The sequence below is a fragment of the Ips typographus genome, linkage group LG12 (genome assembly GCF_016097725.1).
Source record: "Ips typographus isolate SLU linkage group LG12, UJ_Ityp_2.0, whole genome shotgun sequence".
NCBI classification, from domain to species: domain Eukaryota; kingdom Metazoa; phylum Arthropoda; class Insecta; order Coleoptera; family Curculionidae; genus Ips; species Ips typographus.
In genome coordinates, this window is record NC_138433.1 from 9,701,825 (window position 1) to 9,724,394 (window position 22,570).

The window sequence follows — 22,570 nt, forward strand, 5'->3', positions numbered from 1 at the left end:
ACCTAGGCACTGCAAAATTCTTACCCTAGGTCAGATGTAATAACATGCATATTTATTAAACGAATATTGATAGCGACTTGAAACTTTCAGGACGTAATCAAAATTGTATGCTCTTTCTATTTAAAATATGAAAAAGGTACCATTTCATTTAAGTTTTCTGAGATAATTGCAACAAAAATTGCGATTTTTTTGAAAAAGCGCCCTCTAGCAGTTAGTTCGTTAACAAAAATAAACTGTGTTATAGACCATTAAATAGAGCAAACCAATACTTTTCTAACCAGCTATACTTCATTAAATAATAATTATCCGTTATCAAGATATTTAAGTTTTTCTGTGACGAGATTCGCAGCGCCCTCTACGGAAAACGCGTAAAGTTAGAGAAAACTTTCTTATACAAAAAATGTGTAGAATTGCTTCGAAAACGTAAGTGAGTTATTTTAAACATAGCTTTTCATTTAGATTTTCACAGTTATTTCACTTTTTTGCGTTTATTATGTAAGTTGCGCCACCTAGCAGAAGAGTTCGAGTTAAAAAAAATATTTTCAGAATTTTCTCTTAGCCACATTATCTATAATTTTTTTTCCCTAAGTTGTATCTTTCATAATTTTCGAGATATGGCCGATGACCTCTGTTAGTGGAACACCCGGTACAATATAGCGGTAATTGTTGATCTATCTTACAATCCATGCTGTGTCTCTGGCGCAATCTTCCAAATAAGCTGGTTCAAACTCTCATTATTATTTTGTGTGAATCCGCCAATACATCGCTCTAGGAGAGCATCTTTGCTTATATCTTCATATATTGGCTTGATTCCTTGTAAAACCTCAGTTGGTAGAGCAGAATATGAGTGTTTGAAATTATTCAGCTTGTTTGAAGCTGCAGCTTTCTGCCATTCACACCATGAGTATTCTTCGCTAGGGCAGTTTTCGTGTTGTGGTTTTGCATCGGTTGAGGCATAATGATAATAAGTAGCCCAAATGGGTTTTTTCATTTCTTCTACAGAATTAGAATTGAAACGAATTGCACGACCATAGTACTGGGTGAGCTTATCAATCATTTTTGCAGTCAGGTTCCCTTTACCTGAGAGAGTTTTTTTTTGAATTTTTTTTCCAGTTTTGGTTTCACTATCAGTCACAGTTTTTTTGACTAAATCACGCAAACGAGTTCCCATCCTTTTTTGGACGTGTCCAACACATTCTTTTTTATTGATTAGAAAATTTTCACCATAAGGTTCAGCATTGATAACACCACTATATGTTTTCGAGTCACCATCTCCAATATAGTTGCGAATCTTCACGTTATTCTCTTGCGATCTTTTGAACATTGTGACAATTGCGTCGACTTCCATGTTACCGGATGCTCCTTTGTGATTTGCAGAACATTGATCTTCATTTATATGGTTCTCTTGCCATTCTTCGAACTCTGCAGAATCAAGCTTATTCTTCCAAGTAACGCACATGTGACAGTATGAAATTTTTACGAGAACATCGATGACTTTTCCGGTGTAATATCCAAGCAAGGAAGTCACGCCATACAAAGAAGAAAATCCACGTTTTTTCCAAGTTCCATCGCCTGATACGGTTAATTCTGATGGAGATTCAATATTTTTTTCTCTACACATAGCTGCTTTTTCTTCCTCAATCGCAGAAACAAAAAATCTTTTTGCGGCATTCGTCACACTGGGGCACATTTTATTCAAGTAAGTGTTGTATACCGATTTTGATACGAAATTACTGGATAAATCCATCAGTCCGCAGAATTTGTCACAACCAGCTAATCCCAAGCCTAAAACTCGCATCACGAAAGCAAATCGGTAGTTCACTTCATACATATGATTATCTACTCGTTTACTAGACGGAACGTAACGAGGTTCTTTGCATTTTTCACATTTTATTTTTATCTTGAAACCAAGACCTATTTTGCCACAACACTGAAGTGATACTGTACTATCACAAACTGCACACTTCACTAACGTAGAAATTGTTGAAAAAACTAACAGAAAATCAATGATTCTGAAATGCTTATCTGTATTTTCAGCAACTTTTTGGCTAAAACTTAGCCTGATTTTTTTCGTTGACGTACTTCTTGCCTCAATATCGTCATCGTTTCTTCGTTTATGCGGAGGAACTATTTTTTTAGCTTGATACAACTTTTTACCAGTCTCCTTTCTACACTCTCTGGAAACTTTTCTCGGCATTTTGCGAACAACAAAAATATCACAACGAAATAGAGTAAGAAAATACAACACGACTGTTACACTCCGCGTCTGCAAAGTGTTGATAGAATGTGACAGAAGAAGCTGACAATGGCGGGTTCCTGTCACATTCTACAGGTCTTTCTCTTGACAACTCCCTTCCCTTGTTTCAAGAATACGCACCCTAGTAGTCGTTCGAGACACGCCTACTTCCAAAGCTATATCTTTGTGAGTTTTGCTCCGATTGACTTCATATTAACAGACAACATTCTTGAGTTACTATACTTTCATAATATGCAATAAAAAAAAATCACTTTTTTTGAACCCTCAAAACCCTTTTTGTACTTATTTTACTTAATTTAAGGTCCTTTGGTATAAATATGTTTTTTGCTGTGCATTAGAACCCTCCTGGAGCAAAATAAAAAATTGCCAAAATTGCACTTTTAGCAAAAATGGCATTTTTTCAGTTTTGGAATAATTGTAACTTTTTATTTAACTCTTATAGTTTTCTCTCAAACGCCATTAGAAAGAAGATAAAAAATACTACAAAATGAGCCAAAACTGGCCTCTCTAGCTCTTCATGTTACCGAGATATTGAATTTCAAAAAGCGGTTAAAAATACCCCTAATACCCTCCATTCTTTCAATTTTTGTGAAAAATTAAAATATTTAATGTGCTTTTTTTGTACTTATTTCACGTAATTTAAGGTCCTTTGGTATAAATATGTTTTTTGCTGTGCATTAGAATCCTCATGGAGCAAAATAAAAAATTGCCAAAATTGCACTTTTAGCAAAAACGGCATTTTTTCAGTTTTGGAATAATTGTAACTTTTTTATTTAAACTCTTAAAGTTTTCACTAAAACGCCATTAGAAAGAGGATAAGAAATACTACAAAATGAGCCAAAAGTGGCCTCTCTAGCTCTTCATGTTACCGAGATATTGAATTTCAAAAAGTGGTAAAAAAAGACCCCTTATACCCCCCCATTCTTTCAATTTTTGTGAAAAATTAAAATTTCTAATGCGCTTTTTTTGTACTTATTTCACTTAATTTAAGGTCCTTTGGTATAAATATGTTTTTTGCTGTGCATTAGAACCCTCCTGGAGCAAAATAAAAAATTGCCAAAATTGCACTTTTAGCAAAAACGGCATTTTTTCAGTTTTAGAATAATCGTAACTTTTTTATTTAAACTCTTATAGTTTTCAGTAATACGCCATTAGAAAGAGGATAAGAAATACTACAAAATGAGCCAAAAGTGGCCTCTCTAGCTCTTCATGTTACCGAGATATTGAATTTCAAAAAGTGGTAAAAAAAGACCCCTAATACCCCCCCATTCTTTCAATTTTTGTGAAAAATTAAAATTTCTAATGTGCTTTTTTTGTACTTATTTCACTTAATTTAAGGTCCTTTGGTATAAATATGTTTTTTGCTGTGCATTAGAACCCTCCTGGAGCAAAATAAAAAATTGCCAAAATTGCACTTTTAGCAAAAACGGCATTTTTTCAGTTTTGGAATAATTGTAACTTTTTTTTAAACTCTTATAGTTTTTACTAAAACGCCATTAGAAAGAGGATAAAAAATACTACAAAATGAGCCAAAACTGGCCTCTCTACCTCTTCATGTTACCGAGATATTGAATTTCAAAAAGTGGTAAAAAATACCCCTCCATTCTATCAATTTTTGTGAAAAATTAAACATTTTAAAGTGCTTTTTTTGTACTTATTTCACTTAATTTAAGGTCCTTTGGTATAAATATGTTTTTCGCTGTGCATTAGAACCCTCCTGGAGCAAAATAAAAATTTGCCAAAATTGGACTTTTAGCAAAAACGGCATTTTTTCAGTTTTAGAATAATTGTAACTTTTATATTTAAACTCTTATAGTTTTCAATAATACGCCATTAGAAAGAGGATAAGAAATACTACAAAATGAGCCAAAAGTGGCCTCTCTAGCTCTTCATGTTACCGAGATATTGAATTTCAAAAAGTGGTAAAAAAAGACCCCTAATACCCCCCTATCTTTCAATTTTTGTGAAAAATAAAAATAATGTGCTTTTTTTGTACTTATTTCACGTAATTTAAGGTCCTTTGGTATAAATATGTTTTTTGCTGTGCATTACAATCCTCCTGGAGCAAAACAAAAAATTGCCAAAATTGCACTTTTAGCAAAAAAGGCATTTTTTCAGTTTTGGAATAATTGTAACTTTTTTATTTAAACTCTTATAGTTTTTACTAAAACGCCATTAGAAAGAGGATAAAAAATACTACAAAATGAGCCAAAACTGGCCTCTCTACCTCTTCATGTTACCGAGATATTGAATTTCAAAAAGTGGTAAAAAATACCCCTCCATTCTTTCAATTTTTGTGAAAAATTTAACATTTTAAAGTGCTTTTTTTGTACTTATTTCACTTAATTTAAGGTCCTTTGGTATAAATATGTTTTTTGCTGTGCATTAGAACCCTCCTGGGGCAAAATAAAAAATTGACAAAATTGCGCTTGTAGCAAAAACGGCATTTTTTCAGTTTTGGAATAATTGTAACTTTTTTATTTAAACTCTTATAATTTTTACTAGTAACGCACATATTATTTATTTAAACGGCATTTTTTCAGTTTTAGAATAATCGTAACTTTTTTATTTAAACTCTTATAGTTTTCAGTAATACGCCATTAGAAAGAGGATAAGAAATACTACAAAATGAGCCAAAAGTGGCCTCTCTAGCTCTTCATGTTACCGAGATATTGAATTTCAAAAAGTGGTAAAAAAAGACCCCTAATACCCCCCCATTCTTTCAATTTTTGTGAAAAATTAAAATTTCTAATGCGCTTTTTTTGTACTTATTTCACTTAATTTAAGGTCCTTTGGTATAAATATGTTTTTTGCTGTGCATTAGAACCCTCCTGGAGCAAAATAAAAAATTGCCAAAATTGCACTTTTAGCAAAAACGGCATTTTTTCAGTTTTAGAATAATCGTAACTTTTTTATTTAAACTCTTATAGTTTTCAGTAATACGCCATTAGAAAGAGGATAAGAAATACTACAAAATGAGCCAAAAGTGGCCTCTCTAGCTCTTCATGTTACCGAGATATTGAATTTCAAAAAGTGGTAAAAAAAGACCCCTAATACCCCCCCATTCTTTCAATTTTTGTGAAAAATTAAAATTTCTAATGTGCTTTTTTTGTACTTATTTCACTTAATTTAAGGTCCTTTGGTATAAATATGTTTTTTGCTGTGCATTAGAACCCTCCTGGAGCAAAATAAAAAATTGCCAAAATTGCACTTTTAGCAAAAACGGCATTTTTTCAGTTTTGGAATAATTGTAACTTTTTTTTAAACTCTTATAGTTTTTACTAAAACGCCATTAGAAAGAGGATAAAAAATACTACAAAATGAGCCAAAACTGGCCTCTCTACCTCTTCATGTTACCGAGATATTGAATTTCAAAAAGTGGTAAAAAATACCCCCCCATTCTTTCAATTTTTGTAAAAATTAAAAATTTTAATGTGCTTTTTTTGTACTTATATCACTAAATTTAAGGTCCTTTGGTATAAATATGTTTTTTGCTGTGCATTAGAACCCTCCTGGAGCAAAATAAAAAATTGCCAAAATTGCACTTTTAGCAAAAACGACATTTTTTCAGTTTTAGAATAATTGTAACTTTTTTATTTAAACTCTTATAATTTTTACTAAAACGCCATTAGAAAGAGGATAAAAAATAATACAAAATGAGCCAAAACTGGCCTCTCTAGCTCTTCATGTTACCGAGATATTGAATTTCAAAAAGTGGTAAAAAAGCTCCCTAATACCCCCCCATTCTATCAATTTTTGTGAAAAATTAAAAATTTTAAAGTGCTTCTTTTGTACTTATTTCACTTAATTTAAGGTCCTTTGGTATAAATATGTTTTTTGCTGTGCATTAGAACCCTCCTGGAGCAAAATAAAAAATTGTCAAAATTGCACTTTTAGCAAAAACGACATTTTTTCAGTTTTAGAATAATTGTAACTTTTTTATTTAAACTCTTATAATTTTTACTAAAACGCCATTAGAAAGAGGATAAAAAATAATACAAAATGAGCCAAAACTGGCCTCTCTAGCTCTTCATGTTACCGAGATATTGAATTTCAAAAAGTGGTAAAAAAAGACCCCTAATACCCCCCCATTCTTTCAATTTTTGTGAAAAATTAAAATTTCTAATGTGCTTTATTTGTATTTATTTCACTTAACTTAAGGTCCTTTGGTATAAATATGTTTTTTGCTGTGCATTAGAATCCTCCTGGAGCAAAATAAAAAATTGCCAAAATTGCACTTTTAGCAAAAACGGCATTTTTTCAGTTTTGGAATAATTGTAACTTTTTTATTTAAACTCTTATAGTTTTTACTAAAACGCCATTAGAAAGAGGATAAAAAATACTACAAAATGAGCCAAAACTGGCCTCTCTACCTCTTCATGTTACCGAGATATTGAATTTCAAAAAGTGGTAAAAAATACCCCTCCATTCTTTCAATTTTTGTGAAAAATTAAACATTTTAAAGTGCTTTTTTTGTACTTATTTCACTTAATTTAAGGTCCTTTGGTATAAATATGTTTTTTGCTGTGCATTAGAACCCTCCTGGGGCAAAATAAAAAATTGACAAAATTGCGCTTGTAGCAAAAACGGCATTTTTTCAGTTTTGGAATAATTGTAACTTTTTTATTTAAACTCTTAAAATTTTTACTAAAACGCCATTAGAAAGAGGATATAAAATACTACAAAATGAGCCAAAACTGGCCTCTCTAGCTCTTCATGCTACCGAAATATTGAATTTCAAAAGTGGTAAAAAAGCTCCCTAATACCCCCCCATTCTATCAATTTTTGTGAAAAATTAAAAATTTTAAAGTGCTTTTTTTGTACTTATTTCACTTAATTTAAGGTCCTTTGGTATAAATATGTTTTTTGCTGTGCATTAGAACCCTCCTGGAGCAAAATAAAAAATTGCCAAAATTGCACTTTTAGCAAAAACGACATTTTTTCAGTTTTAGAATAATTGTAACTTTTTTATTTAAACTCTTATAATTTTTACTAAAACGCCATTAGAAAGAGGATAAAAAATACTACAAAATGAGCCAAAACTGGCCTCTCTACCTCTTCATGTTACCGAGATATTGAATTTCAAAAAGTGGTAAAAAATACCCCTCCATTCTTTCAATTTTTGTGAAAAATTAAACATTTTAAAGTGCTTTTTTTGTACTTATTTCACTTAATTTAAGGTCCTTTGGTATAAATATGTTTTTTGCTGTGCATTAGAACCCTCCTGGGGCAAAATAAAAAATTGACAAAATTGCGCTTGTAGCAAAAACGGCATTTTTTCAGTTTTGGAATAATTGTAACTTTTTTATTTAAACTCTTATAATTTTTACTAAAACGCCATTAGAAAGAGGATATAAAATACTACAAAATGAGCCAAAACTGGCCTCTCTAGCTCTTCATGCTACCGAAATATTGAATTTCAAAAGTGGTAAAAAAGCTCCCTAATACCCCCCCATTCTATCAATTTTTGTGAAAAATTAAAAATTTTAAAGTGCTTTTTTTGTACTTATTTCACTTAATTTAAGGTCCTTTGGTATAAATATGTTTTTTGCTGTGCATTAGAACCCTCCTGGAGCAAAATAAAAAATTGCCAAAATTGCACTTTTAGCAAAAACGACATTTTTTCAGTTTTAGAATAATTGTAACTTTTTTATTTAAACTCTTATAATTTTTACTAAAACGCCATTAGAAAGAGGATAAAAAATAATACAAAATGAGCCAAAATTGGCCTCTCTAGCTCTTCATGTTACCGAGATATTGAATTTCAAAAAGTGGTAAAAAAAGACCCCTAATACCCCCCTATCTTTCAATTTTTGTGAAAAATAAAAATAATGTGCTTTTTTTGTACTTATTTCACGTAATTTAAGGTCCTTTGGTATAAATATGTTTTTTGCTGTGCATTACAATCCTCCTGGAGCAAAACAAAAAATTGCCAAAATTGCACTTTTAGCAAAAAAGGCATTTTTTCAGTTTTGGAATAATTGTAACTTTTTTATTTAAACTCTTATAATTTTTACTAAAACGCCATTAAAAAGAGGATAAAAAGTACTACAAAATGAGCCCAAACTGGCCTCTCTAGCTCTTTATGTTACCGAGATATTGAATTTCAAAAAGCGGTTAAAAATACCCCTAATACCCCCCCATTCTTTCAATTTTTGTGAAAAATTAAAATTTCTAATGTGCTTTTTTTGTACTTATTTCACTTAATTTAAGGTCCTTTGGTATAAATATGTTTTTTGCTGTGCATTAGAACCCTCCTGGGGCAAAATAAAAAATTGACAAAATTGCGCTTGTAGCAAAAACGGCATTTGTTCAGTTTTGGAATAATTGTAACTTTTTTTTTAAACTCTTATAGTTTTTACTAAAACGCCATTAGAAAGAAGATAAAAAATACTACAAAATGAGCCAAAACTAGCCTCTCTAGCTCTTCATGTTACCGAGATATTGAATTTCAAAAAGTGGTAAAAAAAGACCCCTAATAGCCCCCCATTCTTTAAATTTTTGTGAAAAATTAAAATTTCTAGTATACTAGAAATTCTAGTAGTAGTTCTATCTACTTCTCTTTTAGAATAATTGTACAAATTAAAACTAAATAAAATGGACAAATCCTACAACCTATCTATAATAAATTTTTTTAAAAGCCTCCTGAACTGTGTCAAATTATCGCAGGTTTTAATAATCACAGGTATTTTATTAAATTCTATTAAGCCTTTATACAGCACAGAGTTGAGCAACTGATTCGTGTTACATCTGTTTGTCAGTATAAAATCTGTACGATTTCTTGTACCATAATTGTGTACATCTTCAAAAACTGTTAACTTATCGCAGATATATTCAGGTAAAAAACGTTTCTTTAATTTAAAAATAAACAAATAAACACTAAACATAATTCTTTGGTTGACAGACAGCATATTTAGGACACTCAACATAGACTTCACAGGAGTATAATGATTACATTTTAAAATCAGTCTCATTGCTCTGTTTTGGATTATTTCCAATTGATTTATCTTGTATTTGGGTAAATTGAACAGCAATGTTGAGCAGAATTGCAAATGTGGAACCGCAATGGCATTATACAACATTAATTTTGTACTCATTGACAAATTTTTCCCAATCCTTGTTAAGAATCCAACTTTTTTTGCGAATTTTCTCATTATATAATCGACATGAGAATGGAAATTTAAGTTGGCATCCAAAATTACACCCAGATATTTAATATCTTTTTCATAAAGAATATTTTCCCCGTTTACAGTTATTTTTACATTGTGAATGTCTTCCTGGTTTATTTTCGATTTTTTGCTAAATACACAGAATTTTGACTTATTTGTATTTAAGCTTAGTTTATTATTACAGAGCCAGTTAAATAGTTCATTAAGTTCATTGTTTATAATAATTGACATTTCGCGAAGATTTTTCCCTATTATATAAATCATGGTGTCGTCTGCAAATAAAAATGAATCTTACATCTTTTAAGCGCGTAGAGCATATCATTAATATATAACAAAAATAGTAATGGACCCAAAACTGTGCCTTGCGGCACACCAAACATTACATCAATAACGTTAGACATATAATTTTTAAACTTAACACGTTGGACTCTATTTGACAAATACGATTCAAACCATTTTAAAACACCATCCCTAATTCCTAGATGTTCCAATTTTTTAATTAAAATGTTTCTATCAATAGTTTCAAACGCTCTCTTAAAATCTAAAAAAACCTCCAATACAAAATTATCACAGTCAAGAGCTTTCAGAAAATTATCACATATATCAACAACCACAGTTTCACATGAGTGATTCTCGCGAAAACCCGATTGATAAGGAACTATTATCGAATTTTCAGTACAACATTTAAGAAGTTGTTCTTTAACACAAACTTCAAGGAGCTTTTCATAGACGGGCACAGTGTTGATGGGTCGGAATTCATTGTAATTTTTTGTGTTTTGAACTTTAGGTGCAGGGACAACCGTTGACATTTTCCAGGATTCGGGAAACATCCCATTGCTCAAAGACGTATTAATTATATCTAACAGACGATCACCAGCAGCATAAGATACATCACACAGAACCTGTTTGGATATACCACTTTCACCTCCCCCCACATTTTTCAGATTTTTTAAAATTTCTTTCATTTTAGTCATTGTTACTTTTTCAAATTGTAAAAAATAATTATTTATTTCGGGAGCTCTGGTAATATGGGTTATAAATGTTGCTTGTGGAATATTTTTAACTATTTGGTCGACACTTTCTATGAAATATTTATTAAATTTTTCTGCAATATCTGCCTCTTGGTAGACTTTTTCACCTTCAAAAATAATATGTTCAGATATCATTTGTTTTTTATTAGGTAGTAAGGTCTTTAGATTTTTCCACAATTCTTTAGGGTTGTTTCTATTTTCATCTATGCATTCTTTATAATATTTTTCTTTTTCTTCTCTGATTTTATGTACAATAAAATTTCTTTTTGTTTTATACTCATCCCAAGCCCCCTCACGCTTATCCAGAACAGCCCTTTTGTATAAAATATCCCTTTCCAGCATCATTTTCCTAATGCCCGACGTTATCCATTTTTTATCCACATATTTTTGTTTTTGAACAATTCTGACCTCAGGGCACATTCGATCTAAAATAGTTTTAACATCCGCAATAAAAGAATCAGCCAACAAACTCACGTCGGAGATATCCTTATTCCAGTTAACTTCAAGCAGCTCTTTTTGTAGTTGATCACATTTGTAGTCTTTAAAAGATCTTTGATGGCTTATAATATTGACAGATGATTCTCTTTGTTGATTAAGAGAAATTGACAAAATTGAGTGATCACTTATTTTAGGTGTGAGATGCACCTTATGCGCAAGATGCTTGTCATCAGTGACAATAAAATCAATTAATGTCTGACTCCTCGGAACTATCCTGGTCGGCGTTTTTACAATTTGTGTAAAACCCTTTGTGTAGATAATGTTATTTATTCTGTTGCTATAAAAAGTGTCCCTGAACAAATCAAAATTAAAATCACCAAAAAAATAATATTTGTGCCATTAAAACTACTAATTTCATCGAGATATTCGTTAAAAAAATCCATAAATCCAGCATCTTCTTTTTTAGGTGGATGATACAAAACAGAACACAAATACTTAACACCGGACATCGACATTTCAAAAGACAATAACCAAACAAAATCATTAACACGCAAAGTCTTAAGCTTATGTCTAATATCACATCTTATCAAAGCCATAACTCCCCCTGTTCTACTGTTATTACTAGTGCATTGTTCCAATTTGTACCCATCAATGTTCAGCTCGCATAGTTCAATATCAGGCGTCACATGAGTCTCACTCAGTAGTATTATTTTTGGTTTCCAATCATTAATTAATAACACAATATTAACCCCGGTTGTTGACATAACCCTGACAATTAAAATATACAATACTAGTATCAAGAACAATATTCAAATCTAATTGCTACTTAATGTACTTACTTCTTTGTAGTTCTTCAATTCTTTTGTACGATTCGTACCTACTAACATCCCAAGAAACATGATTCACACTTAAACTAAGACCATACTTTTCATTAGACACTACACCGTTTGCACATTTAACAGTATTAGCATTACACTCTTTAAAATCATGACTACCACAACATCTAGCACACACTTTGTTCTCCTTACAATCCTTCAACAAGTGACCATAGCGACAACACCTAAAGCACCTTCTGATTCCATAGTCGTTGTAAACCAAACAGCGATTCCATCCAATATTCATCCTCTCCTTTTCAATAAGAACTCCATAAGTAGTGGCATCCACCTCCATAACTATATTGAATCTTCCGTTCACCACATTCGACCTCCTTATAATATTGATTTTCTTGTTGGGGCCTTCCTGAATATTGTTTTGTTTTTTGACTTTTGCAACAATCTCCTGATCTGCTAGAGAATATTCAGACTCATTCACACCTACCACTTTAATACGATGTTCCAATACCTTGGGTACATCCACACTATACGAATCACCCATTTTGTCCTGTATCTGAGCCTGAATATTACCTAAATCCTTCTCGTTACCACACTTAAGGATAATACCACCATTTTTTGTGGGCTTACCCAACGATAATCCAGCTCCAATATCACTGGGGTTCACATTTTTCCTTAAGTCTTCCTTTACTTGTTGGATATTTTTTTCAGAGCATTTTTGTTTCACTACTAATACTTTATTGTCATTCTTTTTCAAGGCTGTGACATACGATGTTGCGACATTAGATTTTGGCTCCACTAGTCCAGAAGGCTTATATTCTCGAATACTGGCAATTTCGGCTTTCAGACTACGATTTTCTACCAATAATAAATCAATTGTTTCGGTAAACTCTCTAGTTTTTTCTACTAAAAATAATAGAGTAGCACTGACATCGATATCCCAGTCTCCTCCATCATCCACACGGCTCCTTTTCCTCAAACGGTCAGTTCTAACAAACTCCTGGGTGTTGGGTACACTATTTGTTGTAGGATCGCAAATTACACATTTCCAAGTGGCCCTTCTCAAATGGAAACCGCGCATATCTACATTCATGCATTTTCCGTGATAATACAAACTACAACCAGTACATTGTATAGTCGATTTTACGTCATCAAACACAACTTTACATTTAAAACAATTAGTTGAAGGGTCTCCATCAAACGTATTACTTCCACTTGCCATTTCGAATTGAGAGTACACTTAGTAGGATACTGGAACGCAGCAATCGAAATATTTATCGATAACAGACGTAAACAAATATGGCGATGCACAATTTTACACAGTTTTTACGCCTGTTTTCACAAGTGGTAAAAAAGCTCCCTAATACCCCCCCATTCTTTCAATTTTTGTAAAAATTAAAAATTTTAATGTGCTTTTTTTGTACTTATATCACTAAATTTAAGGTCCTTTGGTATAAATATGTTTTTTGCTGTGCATTAGAACCCTCCTGGGGCAAAATAAAAAATTGACAAAATTGCGCTTGTAGCAAAAACGGCATTTTTTCAGTTTTGGAATAATTGTAACTTTTTTATTTAAACTCTTATAATTTTTACTAAAACGCCATTAGAAAGAGGATATAAAATACTACAAAATGAGCCAAAACTGGCCTCTCTAGCTCTTCATGCTACCGAAATATTGAATTTCAAAAGTGGTAAAAAAGCTCCCTAATACCCCCCCATTCTATCAATTTTTGTGAAAAATTAAAAATTTTAAAGTGCTTCTTTTGTACTTATTTCACTTAATTTAAGGTCCTTTGGTATAAATATGTTTTTTGCTGTGCATTAGAACCCTCCTGGAGCAAAATAAAAAATTGTCAAAATTGCACTTTTAGCAAAAACGACATTTTTTCAGTTTTAGAATAATTGTAACTTTTTTATTTAAACTCTTATAATTTTTACTAAAACGCCATTAGAAAGAGGATAAAAAATAATACAAAATGAGCCAAAACTGGCCTCTCTAGCTCTTCATGTTACCGAGATATTGAATTTCAAAAAGTGGTAAAAAAAGACCCCTAATACCCCCCCATTCTTTCAATTTTTGTGAAAAATTAAAATTTCTAATGTGCTTTATTTGTATTTATTTCACTTAACTTAAGGTCCTTTGGTATAAATATGTTTTTTGCTGTGCATTAGAATCCTCCTGGAGCAAAATAAAAAATTGCCAAAATTGCACTTTTAGCAAAAACGGCATTTTTTCAGTTTTAGAATAATTGTAACTTTTATATTTAAACTCTTATAGTTTTCAATAATACGCCATTAGAAAGAGGATAAGAAATACTACAAAATGAGCCAAAAGTGGCCTCTCTAGCTCTTCATGTTACCGAGATATTGAATTTCAAAAAGTGGTAAAAAAAGACCCCTAATACCCCCCTATCTTTTAATTTTTGTGAAAAATAAAAATAATGTGCTTTTTTTGTACTTATTTCACGTAATTTAAGGTCCTTTGGTATAAATATGTTTTTTGCTGTGCATTACAATCCTCCTGGAGCAAAACAAAAAATTGCCAAAATTGCACTTTTAGCAAAAAAGGCATTTTTTCAGTTTTGGAATAATTGTAACTTTTTTATTTAAACTCTTATAGTTTTCACTAAAACGCCATTAAAAAGAGGATAAAAAATAATACAAAATGAGCCAAAACTGGCCTCTCTAGCTCTTCATGTTACCGAGATATTGAATTTCAAAAAGTGGTAAAAAAAGACCCCTTATACCCCCCCATTCTTTAAATTTTTGTAAAAAATTAAAAATTTTAAAGTGCTTCTTTTGTACTTATTGCACTTAATTTAAGGTCCTTTGATAAATATATTTTTTGCTGTGCATTAGAACCCTCCTGGAGCAAAATAAAAAATTGCCAAAATTGCACTTTTAGCAAAAACGGCATTTTTCCAGTTTTGGAATAATTGTAACTTTTTTATTTAAACTCTTATAATTTTTACTAAAACGCCATTAAAAAGAGGATAAAAAGTACTACAAAATGAGCCCAAACTGGCCTCTCTAGCTCTTTATGTTACCGAGATATTGAATTTCAAAAAGCGGTTAAAAATACCCCTAATACCCCCCCATTCTTTCAATTTTTGTGAAAAATTAAAATTTCTAATGTGCTTTTTTTGTACTTATTTCACTTAATTTAAGGTCCTTTGGTATAAATATGTTTTTTGCTGTGCATTAGAACCCTCCTGGGGCAAAATAAAAAATTGACAAAATTGCGCTTGTAGCAAAAACGGCATTTGTTCAGTTTTGGAATAATTGTAACTTTTTTTTTAAACTCTTATAGTTTTTACTAAAACGCCATTAGAAAGAAGATAAAAAATACTACAAACTGAGCCAAAACTAGCCTCTCTAGCTCTTCATGTTACCGAGATATTGAATTTCAAAAAGTGGTAAAAAAAGACCCCTAATAGCCCCCCATTCTTTAAATTTTTGTGAAAAATTAAAATTTCTAGTATACTAGAAATTCTAGTAGTAGTTCTATCTACTTCTCTTTTAGAATAATTGTACAAATTAAAACTAAATAAAATGGACAAATCCTACAACCTATCTATAATAAATTTTTTTAAAAGCCTCCTGAACTGTGTCAAATTATCGCAGGTTTTAATAATCACAGGTATTTTATTAAATTCTATTAAGCCTTTATACAGCACAGAGTTGAGCAACTGATTCGTGTTACATCTGTTTGTCAGTATAAAATCTGTACGATTTCTTGTACCATAATTGTGTACATCTTCAAAAACTGTTAACTTATCGCAGATATATTCAGGTAAAAAACGTTTCTTTAATTTAAAAATAAACAAATAAACACTAAACATAATTCTTTGGTTGACAGACAGCATATTTAGGACACTCAACATAGACTTCACAGGAGTATAATGATTACATTTTAAAATCAGTCTCATTGCTCTGTTTTGGATTATTTCCAATTGATTTATCTTGTATTTGGGTAAATTGAACAGCAATGTTGAGCAGAATTGCAAATGTGGAACCGCAATGGCATTATACAACATTAATTTTGTACTCATTGACAAATTTTTCCCAATCCTTGTTAAGAATCCAACTTTTTTTGCGAATTTTCTCATTATATAATCGACATGAGAATGGAAATTTAAGTTGGCATCCAAAATTACACCCAGATATTTAATATCTTTTTCATAAAGAATATTTTCCCCGTTTACAGTTATTTTTACATTGTGAATGTCTTCCTGGTTTATTTTCGATTTTTTGCTAAATACACAGAATTTTGACTTATTTGTATTTAAGCTTAGTTTATTATTACAGAGCCAGTTAAATAGTTCATTAAGTTCATTGTTTATAATAATTGACATTTCGCGAAGATTTTTCCCTATTATATAAATCATGGTGTCGTCTGCAAATAAAAATAAATCTTACATCTTTTAAGCGCGTAGAGCATATCATTAATATATAACAAAAATAGTAATGGACCCAAAACTGTGCCTTGCGGCACACCAAACATTACATCAATAACGTTAGACATATAATTTTTAAACTTAACACGTTGGACTCTATTTGACAAATACGATTCAAACCATTTTAAAACACCATCCCTAATTCCTAGATGTTCAAATTTTTTAATTAAAATGTTTCTATCAATAGTTTCAAACGCTCTCTTAAAATCTAAAAAAACCTCCAATACAAAATTATCACAGTCAAGAGCTTTCAGAAAATTATCACATATATCAACAACCACAGTTTCACATGAGTGATTCTCGCGAAAACCCGATTGATAAGGAACTATTATCGAATTTTCAGTACAACATTTAAGAAGTTGTTCTTTAACACAAACTTCAAGGAGCTTTTCATAGACGGGCACAGTGTTGATGGGTCGGAATTCATTGTAATTTTTTGTGTTTTGAACTTTAGGTGCAGGGACAACCGTTGACATTTTCCAGGATTCGGGAAACATCCCATTGCTCAAAGACGTATTAATTATATCTAACAGACGATCACCAGCAGCATAAGATACATCACACAGAACCTGTTTGGATATACCACTTTCACCTCCCCCCACATTTTTCAGATTTTTAAAAATTTCTTTCATTTTAGTCATTGTTACTTTTTCAAATTGTAAAAAATAATTATTTATTTCGGGAGCTCTGGTAATATGGGTTATAAATGTTGCTTGTGGAATATTTTTAACTATTTGGTCGACACTTTCTATGAAATATTTATTAAATTTTTCTGCAATATCTGCCTCTTGGTAGACTTTTTCACCTTCAAAAATAATATGTTCAGATATCATTTGTTTTTTATTAGGTAGTAAGGTCTTTAGATTTTTCCACAATTCTTTAGGGTTGTTTCTATTTTCATCTATGCATTCTTTATAATATTTTTCTTTTTCTTCTCTGATTTTATGTACAATAAAATTTCTTTTTGTTTTATACTCATCCCAAGCCCCCTCACGCTTATCCAGAACAGCCCTTTTGTATAAAATATCCCTTTCCAGCATCATTTTCCTAATGCCCGACGTTATCCATTTTTTATCCACATATTTTTGTTTTTGAACAATTCTGACCTCAGGGCACATTCGATCTAAAATAGTTTTAACATCCGCAATAAAAGAATCAGCCAACAAACTCACGTCGGAGATATCCTTATTCCAGTTAACTTCAAGCAGCTCTTTTTGTAGTTGATCACATTTGTAGTCTTTAAAAGATCTTTGATGGCTTATAATATTGACAGATGATTCTCTTTGTTGATTAAGAGAAATTGACAAAATTGAGTGATCACTTATTTTAGGTGTGAGATGCACCTTATGCGCAAGATGCTTGTCATCAGTGACAATAAAATCAATTAATGTCTGACTCCTCGGAACTATCCTGGTCGGCGTTTTTACAATTTGTGTAAAACCCTTTGTGTAGATAATGTTATTTATTCTGTTGCTATAAAAAGTGTCCCTGAACAAATCAAAATTAAAATCACCAAAAAAATAATATTTGTGCCATTAAAACTACTAATTTCATCGAGATATTCGTTAAAAAAATCCATAAATCCAGCATCTTCTTTTTTAGGTGGATGATACAAAACAGAACACAAATACTTAACACCGGACATCGACATTTCAAAAGACAATAACCAAACAAAATCATTAACACGCAAAGTCTTAAGCTTATGTCTAATATCACATCTTATCAAAGCCATAACTCCCCCTGTTCTACTGTTATTACTAGTGCATTGTTCCAATTTGTACCCATCAATGTTCAGCTCGCATAGTTCAATATCAGGCGTCACATGAGTCTCACTCAGTAGTATTATTTTTGGTTTCCAATCATTAATTAATAACACAATATTAACCCCGGTTGTTGACATAACCCTGACAATTAAAATATACAATACTAGTATCAAGAACAATATTCAAATCTAATTGCTACTTAATGTACTTACTTCTTTGTAGTTCTTCAATTCTTTTGTACGATTCGTACCTACTAACATCCCAAGAAACATGATTCACACTTAAACTAAGACCATACTTTTCATTAGACACTACACCGTTTGCACATTTAACAGTATTAGCATTACACTCTTTAAAATCATGACTACCACAACATCTAGCACACACTTTGTTCTCCTTACAATCCTTCAACAAGTGACCATAGCGACAACACCTAAAGCACCTTCTGATTCCATAGTCGTTGTAAACCAAACAGCGATTCCATCCAATATTCATCCTCTCCTTTTCAATAAGAACTCCATAAGTAGTGGCATCCACCTCCATAACTATATTGAATCTTCCGTTCACCACATTCGACCTCCTTATAATATTGATTTTCTTGTTGGGGCCTTCCTGAATATTGTTTTGTTTTTTGACTTTTGCAACAATCTCCTGATCTGCTAGAGAATATTCAGACTCATTCACACCTACCACTTTAATACGATGTTCCAATACCTTGGGTACATCCACACTATACGAATCACCCATTTTGTCCTGTATCTGAGCCTGAATATTACCTAAATCCTTCTCGTTACCACACTTAAGGATAATACCACCATTTTTTGTGGGCTTACCCAACGATAATCCAGCTCCAATATCACTGGGGTTCACATTTTTCCTTAAGTCTTCCTTTACTTGTTGGATATTTTTTTCAGAGCATTTTTGTTTCACTACTAATACTTTATTGTCATTCTTTTTCAAGGCTGTGACATACGATGTTGCGACATTAGATTTTGGCTCCACTAGTCCAGAAGGCTTATATTCTCGAATACTGGCAATTTCGGCTTTCAGACTACGATTTTCTACCAATAATAAATCAATTTTTTCGGTAAACTCTCTAGTTTTTTCTACTAAAAATAATAGAGTAGCACTGACATCGATATCCCAGTCTCCTCCATCATCCACACGGCTCCTTTTCCTCAAACGGTCAGTTCTAACAAACTCCTGGGTGTTGGGTACACTATTTGTTGTAGGATCGCAAATTACACATTTCCAAGTGGCCCTTCTCAAATGGAAACCGCGCATATCTACATTCATGCATTTTCCGTGATAATACAAACTACAACCAGTACATTGTATAGTCGATTTTACGTCATCAAACACAACTGTACATTTAAAACAATTAGTTGAAGGGTCTCCATCAAACGTATTACTTCCACTTGCCATTTCGAATTGAGAGTACACTTAGTAGGATACTGGAACGCAGCAATCGAAATATTTATCGATAACAGACGTAAACAAATATGGCGATGCACAATTTTACACAGTTTTTACGCCTGTTTTCACAAGTGGTAAAAAAGCTCCCTAATACCCCCCCATTCTTTCAATTTTTGTAAAAATTAAAAATTTTAATGTGCTTTTTTTGTACTTATATCAATTAATTTAAGGTCCTTTGGTATAAATATGTTTTTTGCTGTGCATTAGAACCCTCCTGGAGCAAAATAAAAAATTGCCAAAATTGGACTTTTAGCAAAAACGGCATTTTTTCAGTTTTGGAATAATTGTAACTTTTTTATTTAAACTCTTATAGTTTTCACTAAAACGCCATTAAAAAGAGGATAAAAAATACTAGAAAATGAGCCAAAACTGGCCTCTCTAGCTCTTCATGTTACCGAGATAATGAATTTCAAAAAGTGGTAAAAAATACCCCTCCATTCTTTCAATTTTTGTGAAAAATTAAAAATTTCAAAGTGCTTTTTTTGTACTTATTTCACTTAATTTAAAGTCCTTGGTATAAATATGTTTTTTGCTGTGCATTAGAACCCTCCTGGAGCAAAATAAAAAATTGCCAAAATTGGACTTTTAGCAAAAACGGCATTTTTTCAGTTTTGGAATAATTGTAACTTTTTTATTTAAACTCTTATAGTTTTCACTAAAACGCCATTAGAAAGAGGATAAAAAATACTACAAAATGAGCCAAAACTAGCCTCTCTAGCTCTTCATGTTACCGAGATATTGAATTTCAAAAAGTGGTAAAAAAAGACCCCTAATACCCCCCCATTCTTTCAATTTTTGTGAAAAATTAAAATTTCTAATTTCTAATGTGCTTTTTTTGTACTTATTTCACTTAATTTAAGGTCCTTTGGTATAAATATGTTTTTTTGCTGTGCATTAGAACCCTCCTGGAGCAAAATAAAAAATTGCCAAAATTGCACTTTTAACAAAAACGGCATTTTTTCAGTTTTGGAATAATTGTAACTTTTTTATTTAAACTTGTAAGAGAGGAGCGTTAACGATGAGTCAATTAAACACACCTTTCCCTTAACTAATATATTTTAAAATAGGTTCTTGCAAACAAGTAGAAAACAACGTATTGTATTATATATTGTGTATAAAGCTTTTCGCGGCGTAGTCGTAAACAGAATGCCCGAGAGCCGTGCGTAACTAACGTAATCTGCACGCGCACTGGTGTTTATTGTACGATTTCCAAATATGGACCGTCTGGCAGGCTGCTCTTCTGATTGGCCGCATTTAGGTTTCTGCGACCTTCAACAGCAAGTGGTGCGGCCCACTATGTTGCGTTTAGACCGGGTTTTGAAATTGGTTCTTACAGTCTCCCCCTCTTTTATATCTCTCCTCTTTATTATCTCTATTATAGCTGTTATAGGTTCTGGGTTCTTTCGGGGGCGTCCCCTTTTCCGGATAGGCACTATAGGACTTCCAGACTGACCACCATGGTACATTCGTGAGGCAATGCTGCAATGATATACTCCCAGTGGTTCATCAAGTTGGTCGGAGCTGGCGATTTCATAAGATATCGGTGATACACGGCGGATGATTGTATAAGGTCCATCTCTTTTAGGATCCAGCTTGGCGGTTACATGCTTGTCTTGACTGCTTCGGGTGTGTGTAGTAACCAGTACTTTATCACCTATAGCGTAATCAGGTGTCTCTGCTCGCTTTAGATCAGCATACTGCTTTTGATAATCTTGTTTTTTCTCATTAGTTGTTTGTGCTTCTATCAATGTCATGTAAACTTGCTTCAAGTAAGGGGTTATTTCTGGAAGGAAATTGTCGGATTGGACTACTGGTCGGAAGTCATTAACAACTTCATCAGGACTCCTTAGCTCTCTGGCAAAGTTTAAGTAAGCAGCACTAAATCCAGTCGATTCAGCCCAAGTTGTGTGGTCTTTGCCTACCAAAGTCTCAAGTTGCAAGTCTCTGCTTCATGTCGCGGTTCTTCCGTTCGACCATATTAGCTTGTGGATGGTATAATGGTGTTAAACTCTGTTTAATGTTCATTGCTTGGCACACTAGTTGCATGACATGTGAGACAAATTGAACACCATTGTCTGATATGATTCGGCGAGAAAATCCGAATCTAAGGAACACTTCGTCAATTAGTTTTGTGGAGCATTCTTGGGCGGTTGCTTTGATAAGTGGGAAGAGCTCGACCCATTTAGTAGAAGTATCTTCCACTATAAATATCCATTGTTCACCTTGTGGTGTTTCGGGTAATGGCCCAAATAAATCAATTGCTAGAATCTCAAATCTTTGATTGTAAGCTGGCGTCTGAACTAATCCAGCTGGTTTTTGATTGGTTGCCTTATATCTTTGACAATCAGGGCAATTTTTGACATAATTCTGGATGAATGGTCTCATACCGGGAAAATAATAAGGTCTTGATATTCTGTGAATAGTTCGTTCAGCTCCGTAATGAGCGGCGGTAGGGGCGTCATGATGTTCAGCCAACACTCTATTCCTTTCGTGAATTGGTACAACCAGTTGAGCATCTTCAAGATCTGGATCTGCGTACTTGTATAGAACGCCATTAGTCATGATATTGTCACGTTTAATTTATGAGCCCTTTTGGGTTCATCAATTAAACTGACTCACGACGTTAAACGTCGCGCCGGGATCTCAGTTTTAAGGATGGAATCAAACACTGAGTTTTCTACTAGACACTTACTTCTATTAACCAAACATTTATAAATGGATCGGTACAATACAGCCATAAACACACTAAAAGTTAACAATTCAGCAATTGTACTTACATGAATACATAAGCTAAGGACTTAGCATTTTCTGGCGGCTGGCTTAGTCACTTTCGTGTTGGAACAACTTTGGAGAATGGACTACTTAACTTGATCTTCTTTTCCCGAAGAGAGTCGACATCTCGACTCTCTTGGATCAGCTGGTCGCACTGCTGTCGATTGGTTCACACTCCCCTACACTGCTAAAATCGGCGTATTTTATACCCGATTGATAGGCTGACGTAGTTTGTTATTGTCGCTTGTTTTTCACATTTCTGTAAAGCAGGTGGTGGTGACTCATGACTGATATGATACACTCGGTGCATCGTGGTGCGACCTTGTCTCGTGCGCTTAATATTTCGCAATCCTCGAATACTCTTATGTTTTTAAGTT